The sequence below is a fragment of the Martes martes genome (assembly GCF_963455335.1).
Source record: "Martes martes genome assembly, chromosome: 7".
Classification (NCBI taxonomy): domain Eukaryota; kingdom Metazoa; phylum Chordata; class Mammalia; order Carnivora; family Mustelidae; genus Martes; species Martes martes.
In genome coordinates this window covers 111,565,011-111,578,314 of record NC_137894.1, presented here as the reverse complement: position 1 = coordinate 111,578,314, position 13,304 = coordinate 111,565,011, and the positions used below count along the sequence as shown (strand labels likewise).

Below are 13,304 nucleotides of genomic sequence, written 5' to 3'. Positions count from 1 at the left end.
TGAGGTGCTGGTAGGCTGTCTAACCATCCCAGTTTATCTAGGATAATCCAAGATTTAGTACTGAAAGTCACATGTCCTAGGAAATCCCAGGCAGACCAGGATGGTTGGTGACCCTAGGTGTTGGGGGAGGTCACACAAGACTCCTTTATAAAGGGAATATGACTTAAGCTAGTTAAGCCTTCAGACTTTCACAGGTGGAAGGAATGAGAAAGGGCCTTGTAAAGAGGATCAGCCTGTCATGCAGCCTCAGTGGAGATTAATATGGGGAAAAAGAACTGTCTAAAGTGAAGGACTTAGAATGACTGGGATAGGACATGATTTTGGAAGGCCCTCAAGCTCAAGAATTGGGACTTCATCTAGCCAGACAAGGATGGTGGTGGGAGTTCCCTAGAAATATGAAGAGGCAATAGGTGTTTACTAGGAAAAAACAAGGAAAGCAGAATCTGTATGAAATATTCTGAGAAGGTAAAAGGACAAGATGAATATTAGGGATTGAAACTAGGCAGATTCCTGAGAGTCAACTGAAAAGACCAGTTTACAGGCCCTTTGATTGCAGAGGTCAAAGGCCTGGGAAGAATAGATGAAGCAAAATCAAGCAAAATCAAGCAAAATCAAGCAAAATCATAATCAAATCATGTTAGAAGGGTTACGAAGGCATAAGTTGAGATTGATAAATTGAGGGGAAAAAACCAAACTGCTAGGAATAGGGCTTAGAGGGGGATAGGAAGGTAAGGGTTAGCTAAAAAGGACTATCTAGTTACTATTTGAATTCCATACAAAGGTACTGTTAATACGCACTTGAATTCCCCTTCCAATGATGGAGTACAGAAAGGGAGTCTTTTGAGGAGTATCTGTCTGGACTATACCTTTGTTTTCTGAGAACTTTTTACCATGGGGAAGGGGGGTAGATCTCTTTCTCCCCCATGAACATCTAACACGCACATCTTAAAAGGGAACAATCCTAGTTTTTGTTTTTCCAGTTCTCTCTCTCTCTTTTTTTTAAAATATTTTATTTATTTATTTGACAGAGATCACAAGTAGACAGGAGGCAGGTGGAGAGAGAGGAGGAAGCAGGCTCCCTGCAGAGCAGAGAGCCCAATGCGGGGCTCGATCCCAGAACCCTGGGATCATGACCTGAGCTGAAGGCAGAGGCTTTAACCCACTGAGCCACCCAGGCACCCCTGTTTTTCCAGTTCTTGAGTTTAGTTCCTCTTGAGGACTATTTTGCTCTTGGGTTCCATTAGTAAACATACATCTTCCCATAAACCCTCCTTTTGCTAAAGTTAGCCTCAGTGTTTTTTTGTTAACTTGAAACGAAATGATGTCTCAATGAAATAGCATACATTCCCCAAGATCACCCTTGGTAGTGAAGTTTTTCCACATCCCTTTACCTTAATGCACTATTTCATGGGGGAGGGAGGGAGAAAGGAGGAGGAAAAGTGCTTGAAGGAGGAGAAGATGATTAGTAACTAGGACATTATTTCCCTTTTTATCTAGGGTTGATAGAGGTAAGGAGAGGAACCTGAGATTCACCTGACAGGCGACCTTCAACTTGCTAAGGCTCTTGAAGAGATAAGCTAGTTGGGAGTGGCATAGCACAGAGATCAAGAGTATAAACTCTTAAGTCAGACTGCCTGAGTTTAAATCCTGATGCTACTATTTGCTAGATGTAGAATCTTGGACAAATTGCTTAACTTCTCTTTGCCTCAGCTTTCCATCTATCAAGTAGAGATAATACAGGGTTGCTATGAGGAGTAAGTGACACAATACACATAAGACAGTTTATGGAATACTACACAGTACAAACTAAGTTTTAAAGAAAGGTTAGATGTTATTATTGCTGTACTACTGACAGAAGCTTATCATATAAACATAGCTAACCTAACATACCATATAAACATATCATATAAACATACCTAAACATACCATATGTTTATAAACATATAAACATGTTAGGTATGTTTATATTTATACGATATAAAGTTTATATCAACTTTAGCATACTTGATAGTTTTTATTTAGGAAAATATTCATTACTAAGACAGAAGAAAATCACAGATGGGGCCTTAGATACATTTAGAACTGTATGTGAAAACAAATGGCTCAAAAGCAGTAGCAAGCTAGGCCTGGTCCCAGCCTAAATAGTTTCATTTACTGGTTGATTCTCTTACTGGATCTGGATAAAATTCTCCTAAGTACTGGCCTATCTACAAGTATACTGGGGTTTGTTTGGCTCTGAGGAGCAAGCTCCCAAGAAAAACCAAACGCAGAAGTTTGGAAAATAGCTCACATGGGCTTCAAACTACAAACATAAGGACTCTAAAATCATCTAGTTAATTGCTTATGCAGCCAAAAATGTACTCAGGTATTTGGTAAAGATAGGATCTATGTGTAAAACTTAAAAAAACAAAACAAAACAAAAAACCTTAAAAAAATCCCTTTCAAAGTTAAACTGGTTGGGCAAACATCTTAGAAGAATTATACTCAATAATATTTAAAGTAGTTTTGAATTAAGTATTTTGTACAGAATTTTCATCAGTCTTTTTCAATTTACATTAGTGAAAAAGACAGCAACTTATTCTGTTGTATTAAAATACTACTATAAGATATGCACATGCTGGGTTCCTGTTCACTGCATGTCCAGAGCTTCGGGCCCCTTGTCTTGCTGGATATTATCATCAGGCTGAGGCAAATGTTTGGTCAATGGAGTAAATGGAAAAACACAAACATAGGATAATGTGGAAACTGGTTCAGGTGAATGGACAATAAATACTATTAACAAAATATAATTTTGTGTTAGTACAAAGAGACATCAGCTAATTTCACCAGTTTTATAATATGTAATTTATAACATGTCAATCTTAGAGGATTATGCTAATGTCCCTGGAAACAAAGCAGCAGTGACATCTACATCTTTGCAGTATTAATTTTTGTAGGTGGATAAAGGTCCTGGGATCTGCTAGTTGATGATACAAATAAACAAATATTTCAGTGATTTTTTTTTTCTCACTTGTTTTTACATTACCTGGGGAAGATGTTTTTTCCTGTTTTATAAAACTGAAGCGTCATCAGCTTTCTGTATAACTTTTCTAACTTACAGAAATAAACTAAAAGGGATTTCATGCCTTTTAGTATTCAAAGAACATTCTCAATGTTACTTTCTACTCTGTGTATTCACAAAACACTGATTTTCAAAGTTGGAAAGCTCATGGGGGGGTCACTCTGTTCAGTATCACAGCTGAGTGCATTCTTTGGGTCTTACTCTTCTCTATCCCCCTCTGCCCCTCTCTTTGACTCTACTTTTCTGTCACATATTTCTGATGTCTGGAATCTAGTAAGAGATAATGGGTTAGTAGAGGGTCAGGTACAAATGCTGGCCAACAGTCAGAGGATCTGTAACTTCATTTATGTTGCATTATGTTGTTTAAATAGAGTAATAACTCTATTTATTCCTTCTTTAATAAGTCTGTGAGGTAGATCGAACAGGTAATGTCACGCTCATTTTACAGAGAAAGAAAGTAATATTCAGAGCAAAGCACTGCTTTATTTTTTAAGTAGGCTCCACGCCCAGCGACCTGAGATCAAGACCTGAGCTGAAATCAAGAGTTGGATGTCTAACAGGCTGAGCCACCCAGGTGTTCCGAAGGTAGTGTTCTAAAGGTGAGGTAGAGTAATAAGTGGCAGAGCTAGAACTAGAGCCTCTGGATCCGTATTATGTGTTTATTCCATCCCACTGACTAATCAGAGTGAGTGTCTAGTTTTTTCAGGAATATGACATATCATATGATGAAAGTTCTCATGAGAAAGGGCCCTTGTGCAAAAGCATCAAATGGTAAGGCAAAAAGTGATAATCTATCTGTGTTGACTAGGAGAGTGCATGTGTGGACAAGTTAGTATAATTCTGGGGAATGAAACAAATGTGACTCTGAATCCTATAATCAGATGGAAACTGAATAAGATTTTGATTAAACATAACTTTTAGGGGTTGTTTACAAGTCATAACTTTGCTCTCTTTTTATGATTCATATTATATTTTAAATGATAAAAATATTTCCAATATAACATAATATATAACAGCCATGTATCTATCTTTCAGATTTGACATAAGCTAGTATTTTCCCATATTTACTTCATAGTCCCTCTCCCCTCATTTTTTTAAGAAATAAAAAAAAAGTTTGTTTTCTAAAACTAAGAAATTACTCTGAATAATGATAAAAGGAATAGGTAACAAGGATTATAATTGTGGGTATTATAATAGAATAAGAACTATTCAGGATTTTCTGTTTTGTTAAATAGATCATGGTATATTAATTTTCTCAAAGAAGGGAGAGTAAAACTAAAACATAATCTGATCTTTTATTATATAATATGACATTATATATCTTACACACCTCTTAAATGACATTACTTTGTATATATTAGATCATTTGATATATAAGAAATAAAAGTAATGACAATAATATGCACATTTTGAACGAACAATACACTTTCACAGGTATATGTTAATTTCACAACTCTGTGTGGTAGGTAGGGCAGAAGAAGGCACTGAGGTTCACAGTGGCAGTGAAAGGTTCAAGGTTACCCTTTGTTCACTCTGCTATTCTTTTAAACTATAGAAATAGTCACATAATGAAAGATAATTTGTTATATATAGTATGCCTCCAGATATAAGCTATTTATCATTTTTATCTAAATATATAAATCCTATTTGTGGATGCTATATAGAGATGATAAAAACCTGACAATCTGTACTTTTAAAATTTGAACTATCTTCTCATCGTTGCCACTGGAGGGGATGCTGGATTAAGTTGATTAACTTTCCTTGGTATATACCAATATCTTCCCTTTTCTCAAAGAGTAGCATGTCTTAAAGGGATATTATATTATCAATTAATTCTTTCTTCATTAATAACTGCAATTTTAATTAGATTTGAACAGCGATTAACCATTTCTTTAAAGATATATTGAATACTAGCATTAGTCTTGGTTTACTGGCATTTTCTATCCATTTTCACTTGAATTATTAAGTACCAACCCATTGTTCTCTTAGAGTACCAATATTATATAAAAGCATTCTACAAGGGAGTTGATTTAGTACAAAATGCTAAAACTTTAAGTACTTAGTGAGAAAATAAAACTGTTAATTGAAGCCCTGAGTGTCACAAAGTCTAGAACCCAGTTTTGTCTCCTGCTGAGATGATTCTGAAAAGCAAATATTCTTTTGGAGTCTCATTATCCTTATTTATAAAATAACATTTGGACCACATTCTTTCCATCTCTAACATTCACTGATTTGAACCACCTGAAGCTGAGTGGAATCCAATTTAAGCACAAAGGTATCATTCTTTCTTTCCTTTCTCTTTCTTTTCTTTCTTTTTTTGTATTTCAGAAGAACACTGGCAGCTTGCTGTTGGTGCCTTGCAATTCATGAGTTGTGATTTCCATGCCTTTTACCACTTGTGATCCTTTTTACTATTACAACTATGTTCACATCAGGGCCATGATACCTTAGCAGCTTCCTGAGGGCTGAGAATAAATAGCACTCTCAGTAGGCAAAGGAAAATACCAGCAATACAAGAAGGCAGCAGCTGGAGGGTAGAAGAATAAGCACAATTTAGGACAGCTTCTACTGAAATAAAACTGCTGGGGAAATAAATAATATCAGCAAGAATAACAACAAACAATTAAAACAATAATGGAAATAGATTTATAATGTTAAAAGGGTGTTCTGGAATGAAAAACATGATTTTCAAGTTTAAAAATTTAGTAGATGAAGGTGAATATAGTGCCTAATGCAAAATAAATTAGTGGCCTGAAAGACCAAGTAGTAGAAATATCTGAAAGAAATGGTGGTGCCTGGGTGGCTCAGTCAATTAAGCATCTGACTCTTGATTTCAGCTCAGGTCATGATCTCAGGGTCATGAGATCAAGCCCCCAGTCGGCCTCTGCACTCCTCAGGGAGTCTGCTGGAGATTCTCTCTCTCCTTCTTCCTCTGCTGCCCCTACCCCCAAATATTTCAAAGAAATGTACAAACATGAAGTGATGGAAGTCAATGCAGGAAATAATAAGAAACTTGGGAGACAGGGCAAGAGACTGACATATTACCAATAAGAATTCCATGAAGAAAAAAAGGAACTGATGGAGGGGGAAAATAGAGGAAAATTTCACTTATTTGAAAAGGGCTTGGAAAGTAAAAAAAAAAATTACTGAGTTCAAGACAAGATTGCCCAAAAACATAAACCAAAGAATGTCTCGGTAAATTTTGTAATTTCAAAGATAAAAAGAAAATCTTACAAGCTGTCAGACAGAAAGATTGGGTTTGTTAACAAAGGAAAAAGAGTACTGGCTTTGGACGTCTTACCTACAATACCCAAACTATAAAATAATAGATTACCATAAAGATTCTCAGAGAAAAAAAGCCTTCAACTTCCGAATCCTATACCCAGTCAGACCCATTCAACTATCAGAAGAGAAGAATCCTATTTGTGAAAATGCAAAGATTCAGATAATAAGTCAACCAGTAATGTTCTAGAAAAACAACTCTAAATGAAAAAAATGGATCAGATCAGAAATCTTACGATAGGGGAAGATAAAGAAGAGAGGAAGCACCTTTTTTTTTTTTTTTTTAAGATTTTATGTACTTATTTGACACACAGAAAGATACATCACAAGTAGACATAGAGGCAGGCAGAGAGGGGGAAGCAGGCTCCCTGCTGAGGCCAGAGCAGAGTTGTCATTTAAGACAATGGCTCTGTCATTCAGAGCCATTCAAGAACAGAATGAGCTGCCTTATAATGCAAGTAAGATATTTCTCATTAAAAGCATCAAACAAAACCTGATTGCTAGCTGTGAGAAATTTCTCTAATACCTGCACTGGGTGAAAGACTAGACTGGCTAACCTTGGAAGTTCCTTTCAATTCTAAGATACTGTGATTCTATAGAAATAGCTGAAATTAATATTTCTTTTCACATACAGACTAAAGCATAGAGGAAACTGACTAGAGCACTGAAATATAGTGCTCATCTTGCAGATCATACTTTTCTTTCTCTTACTATCTGCACATTTGACTATTTGACTTGAGTTAAAAAAAAAAAAAAGCATTTCCCCCCCCAAAGTTATGACATTCACCTTCAGCTTGGGAGATGGCTACCAATAATAATAACTGTACTCTCCCTGGAATTCTAACTTAATTCTAACTTAACTGAACATCAAAGAAGCTTTGATCAAAGAAGCTTAAACTTAACAGAAAGTACATAAAAGGAAAAGGTAAAGCAAATCTCAAAATAAATCTCAGAGAATGCATGTAGCTTTCTCAATACTTGATGTACTTCAATTTCTGTGAAAGAATACTATGTCTACATTTTTTCAGATTTCAGAGGGCTTTGAGAGCCCACTTTCAGTCCAGACTTTTTGCTTTTTAAAATTTCTATCTGCCTTAAATTACTATAATCCTGACTCCGACATAATTTTTTTTCTTTATCATGACGTCTAATATAAAATATAAAATATAAAATTCAAAACCAAGACAGAGCCTTTATCCAACTTTAGATTTTAAGGATTTCAGACAGAGTATTCAGAATGTAAATGCAGTTTTATTTTAAAATATTTAATATAAACACACAGATGGACAACAGCTGCTAATTAGTTTCCTGTTTCATCTGTTACACCAACTGTGAGTTGTATCATTTGAAGATGACGGTGGGAAAGTAAGAAAAAATCTAGGATTTGGAGATTAAGGAATAATGCCAGCTGATCACAGCAAGATAACAATGACAACAAAACCCCCTCCCAAAAAACCCCAGTTCTGGACGTATACTAATCATATACTAATTTCTTCTGAGGTCCAGGATAAATTTCTCAACTACAAATATTTTCTGGGTATCTACTTCATGCATTGATTAAACTCCATACTACATGTAGCCCTCATTTAGTCTTTCCTTTTTTTTTTTTTTTAGGATTTTATTTATTTATTTGTCAGAGAGAGAGACCGAGCACAGGCAGACAGAGTGACAGGCAGAGGCTGAGGGAGAAGCAGGCTCCCTACCGAGCAAGGAGTCCGATGTGGGACTTGATCCCAGGATGCTGGGATCATGACCTGAGCCGAAGGCAGTTGCTTAACCAACTGAGCCACCCAGGCGTCCCTCATTTAGTCTTTCTTCAGTCCCACTGGGTGTTTATGCACTATAAAGTCATGTAAAGACAGAAGAGAACATGGTCTCTGCCTTTAAGTGCAGAAAACATGTAACAAAAATTTAGGAAAATGAATGAAATAAGCAATGAAATTAATATCATTGATTGAATTCAAATACATTAATTAAAATGAAAATACATGCAAGGTAAAATGATATAAATGTTGAGTGGGACAGAGTGATCAGAATTGGCATGGGATAATTAGGAAAGGCTTTCTGGAAGCTATTCTGGAAGAAAATGATTTCTAAAAGTACAGTAATACCTGGAGGTCATTTTTAGAAGAATCAGTAATATCAACTGTAGCAGCAACTCTTAAGGGTTAAGAAAGGCAACTGTAAAAGCCACCAAAAAAGTCTGTCCCTGAGAGTGGGAAGAATCTCTGGTTGTTAAATACATTTGGTAAGTAGAAAGAATATTTCTGGTTAGCCGATAGAAACTGAGAGACCTCACTTAATAAATAAATCTATCTAGAAATCTAGCAGAAGACAAATCTACTATGTTGACTCAAAAATCAAAACGTTACATTTTGAGCAAAAAAGTGTTTATTTCATAAGAGAAGAAATGCAGTTTATAAAGATGACAAGAATTAATTAAATTTGGATCTAAATTCTCCCTGGTAGTTAGAAATTCTACTTTTTAGAAGAGCAGGTAAATATTAAGATGTTAGGATATGTTTGTTCCACAAATTGGAAGACATAAAGCACTGGGCTTCGCCATTGTGAGGAACTGTGAAGTCTACCTTTTTTTTTTTTTTTTTAAAGATTTTATTTATTTATTGGACAGACAGAGATCACAAGTAGGCAGAGAGGCAGGCAGAGAGAGAGGAGAAAGCAGGCTCTCCACAGAGCAGAGAGCCCAATGCGGGGCTCGATCTGAGGATCCTGGGATCATGACCCGAGCCGAAGGCAGAGGCTTTAACCCACTGAGCCACCCAGGCGCCCCGAAGTCTACCTTGATAACTGTAAGGTCTACCTTGATAACACTTTCTAAATACGCCAGTTTTATAAGAACCTGGTTTGCTATCTCAGTGCTTGTTCCCTTTCTGTTTCATGCTTTAATGTGAAGAGGCAGCTTCACAAATTGGCAGCAACAGGAGCAGGCAATTCAAATCCAAAACACCCATATGTGACAGAGTCAAGCAAGCCCAGCATATGATTAGGTTATATATGCTTCTGATTATGCATATGATTAGGGCAGGCTTCTGTGATGGCAATTTTCCAGAAGGGGGAACTCTTTTCTTAATTATGAGAATTTCTTAGCCCTTCAGGTCTTGCAAGGCTAGAAGGTCTAAGTCAGTAGTTGGAAGCTACATTACCAAGCTATTTTAAAGCTTGTTGTTTAAAAACAACAACAACAACAACAAAACAGCTCAATAGTTAAAATCAGTTTTAGACATGCTAGAAATTCAATTAATGCTGAACTTTAAGAGATTTTCCCCAAGTGGATTCTGTGTATTTGGATCATGATTACTGCTTATTATATTTAAGAGGTAAATGTATAACATCATCTATTTAAGCCTGAGGGAGCAGCTCCCCAACTTTTTAAAGTTAGAGGCTTCATAAATCCATTTGGAATGCTACTCCCTTTGCCACTTTATATTTCTTTTTCTTCAGAAATATAAAATGAATTATCTCAGCCATAAAGCTTTATGTTGTGCCCTTTTTGGGGATGTGTCTCAGGTACTAATGCAATTCTGTTGTCAGTGCCATACTATCTGGTCTATTCCTATGGCTACGGTTTTTGGACTCACTGTGAAGGGACCCTGTGAGATTCTTCTGGACAGCTGCATAGTTTCTAGGTTCCATGGAAAGAGAGGGTGGTGTAGGAAAAGATGGCAGGCTATCTAAATCTAGGCGATAGTACTTAGTACTATGCATATAGGGTTGCCAAGACACAGCTTCATGTCCTAGTCTTCATGGAGCTTACAGGCTGGTGGGAAAGAAAACCACCATGACTTAATATAAACAAATTCTTTTCCACCCTGTTTAAGCCCCCAAAGTAGCAATTTCTCTAAGAACTTTTATCAGGAGGGGCACCTGGGTGGCTCAGTCATTAAGTGTCTGCCTTCGGCTCAGGTCATGATCCCAGGGTCCTGGGATGGAGCCCCACATCAGCCTCCCTGCTCAGTGGGAAGCCTGCTTCTCCCTCTCTCACTCCTCCTGCTTGTTTTCTCTCTCTCGCTGTCTTTCTCTGTCAAATAAATAAATAAAATCTTAAAAAAAAAAGAAATTTTATCAGAAAGTGAGGGAAAGGGAAAAGAAAAAAGAAAAACGAAGAAGAAAGTATGTGCCCAAATGATGACTATCTTAACCAAGTCTGGCCACAATTATCGTGGTTGGAACATATCGTACACTCTACTCATTTACCTATCCAAACTTCTTCATTTGTTTTAGACTCTTCCCCATAGTACGAAACAGTAGCAGCTCTTGCTGCCTAGGAAGACAAAAGGAGGCTAATAGGTTATTTAACCAGCCATGGGGAAAAGAATACCAGGACATCTACTGTCCCATATTCAAGGTAGAAATAGGAGGGAGCTTAGAAGGAGTTTATCCCTATAAGTTCATACCAATTTGTGTCAATTAGAAATCTCTAGACTTGACTAGTTTCATATTCAGGTGTTTCTTCTTTTCCTCTTACTTCCTGGCATTTGCTGACTAGCTACCATGTGCTGACTCTGTTCTAATTGCTGAGGAAACAGCCATGAACAACGCGTTTTACATGCCTACCAGCAGTTGAGGACAGCAGCTGTTTTATTTATCATTTTACCCCTGCTATCAACATAGCTTTGCATATGTCAGACAATCAACAAATGGTCATAAAATGGATAAAATAAAAATTTAAAGACACTCTCAAATAATTGTGGGTATATGCCAAGATTAGTTATACAGGTATTCATCATTTACTTAAAATTGAGAAAGGTTAGGAACAACCTTATGTCTGAACAACAAGGGATTGTATAAATAAATAATATTACAGTTTATACTGAGAATGACATATAGGCATTTAAATGATATTGCAGAGGACTATGTGATAATACAGATGGATGTTTATGATACACTGAGTGGAAAAAAGTTAAAATAAGACTATGATTTATTTGCTTTCTTAAAGTTATACACATATAAACTGTACACACATAGAATTGAAGAATGGAAGAAGAATAACACTGGGTAATGGGATTATGTATTAATTTCCTTTCTTTGCTTTTTTTGGTGAACCTGTATTCTCTAAATTTTCTTCAGCGAACATTTATTTGTTCTAAGATTAAAAAGTTACATAAAAAATGTACACTAGGACATCTAGAACAAGGGCCCAAGAAGTACATAATAGAACTGGACCAGGAATAGAAGATGATCATGTTATCCCCAATCCAAAATCTTTCAGTGTCTTATTACTAATTACTACTCTGTAAACAGTATTAAAAGATACCATGCAGTCAGTACAAAGCTGACAACTTCAGGTAAGTCTTTTTTGCATAGCTGATTTGTAGCTCATAGGGTATGTTCCCAGAGTCTCTATATTAAATTGGCTGTTTGGAACTTAGAACACATTTCTAAATAAACATTTGTAAGTAGTATAGATGGTGGGTACGATTCTAGGGTCAACAAACAAACCAACCTTAATTTAGCTCATAATGTTACTAGTGTATTGCTGAATTACTCTTTAGTACTAGCCTGAATTATGGAAGCAAAATGGAAGACTGAAGAAAAAATGCTGAAATGTAAAGTATTTGCTTATACATCTTCCCACCTACCTTTCTTTAGTTTTTTCCTGCTGCCAAATGTACTTCTTGCTAGACCCTCAGTATCTTGCTATGTTAAAGTTCTGATGTGGTCTTGCTTAGTTAGTTTGCCCTCTGCCAAAGAAATTCAAGTTCTTCTTCTTCTTCTTTTTTTTTTTTTTTTAAAGATTTTTCTTTATTTCCGAGAGAGAGAGAGAGAGAGAGAGCGCACACAGGGAGAGGGAGAAGCAGACTCGCTGCTGAGCAGGGAGCCCAATGTGGGGCTCTATTCCAAGACCCTGAGATTGACCTGAGCCAAAGGCAGACACTTGACTGACTGAGCCACCCAGGTGCCCCTAAAGAACTACAAGTTCTAAGTGATTTGCTTCTGTTCATTCAGGACAGAGGATTTATCCAGATGTTGGATGTTGGGTTTAAACTCATTCACATTAATATGCAAACAGCCCTTTCTCAGGTAGAATGCTCTTTAACACAATTGGATCTTTAAATATTAGATTATCAGAAAATAAAGCAAAGTATATAGAACACATTTAGCTAGTGTATGAGTTATTTTGGCTTAATACAACATGTGTCCTAAATAGGCTGTATCTGCAAGGTCAGGGAACAAGGAGATTAATGGTACCACTTAAGTGTTCTTGTTCTTCCTGCCTTTCCCCATTTCACTTCTCAAGATGTTTTTTCTCCCTTCTTTTCTCTTAAAGTGGTGGCAAAGGAGCTTTATATGTTGAGTAGAGAAAAGGTAAGAATAGGGGTGGCCATTTGTGAATCTAGGTCATTTGTAAATGGAGTAATGTAGGCCTGACTACCAAACTGTCATATATTCACATTTTGTGCATGTTCTCTTCCCCTCTTTTCTCTCTCCTTCAACCCCCCCATCCTCCTAGAATATCTATGAACTTGGTATAACAAATTACCCAAAAGTAATAAATGCTGCAAAAGCAGCCCCAGCAGCTCTGGGAAGAAAGGTAAAGGAAGAGATTATAACAGGAAGACCATAATAAATCCTCCTACCATTTTCCCCATTTCTATATCATTTAAAGATTTGGACTTTGCAACTCAAGTCCTTATAATTCGTATGTCAATATGTAATTCACAATTAAAATTAAATTTTCCTCTCTGGCATCTGAAATGTTCATAGCTACTGTTTACTAAGGGGTTTTATTCATTATAAATGGAGATAGCCTATTTAGTTTATTAACCTTAATATTAACAAAATGTGAATGTTAACTCCAGTTAAAAGGGTAGGATGGTAGTGCAAGAGAAGAAAGGATCCTGGAATTAAGATGGGCCTGGGTTGCAATGTTCATAGCAGAAATGACCACAATCACCAAACTGTGGAAAGAACCAAGATGTCCTTCAATGGATGAATGGAT

The 13,304-nt window shown here is 36.5% G+C and overlaps 1 protein-coding gene across 4 annotated transcripts in view; it reads right to left on the bottom strand.

Annotated features, from left to right (window-relative positions):
- The window catches only part of GPHN (gephyrin), a 661,506-nt gene that overhangs the window by 32,749 nt on the left and 615,453 nt on the right, over nt 1-13,304 (bottom strand). The window lies entirely within an intron of this gene.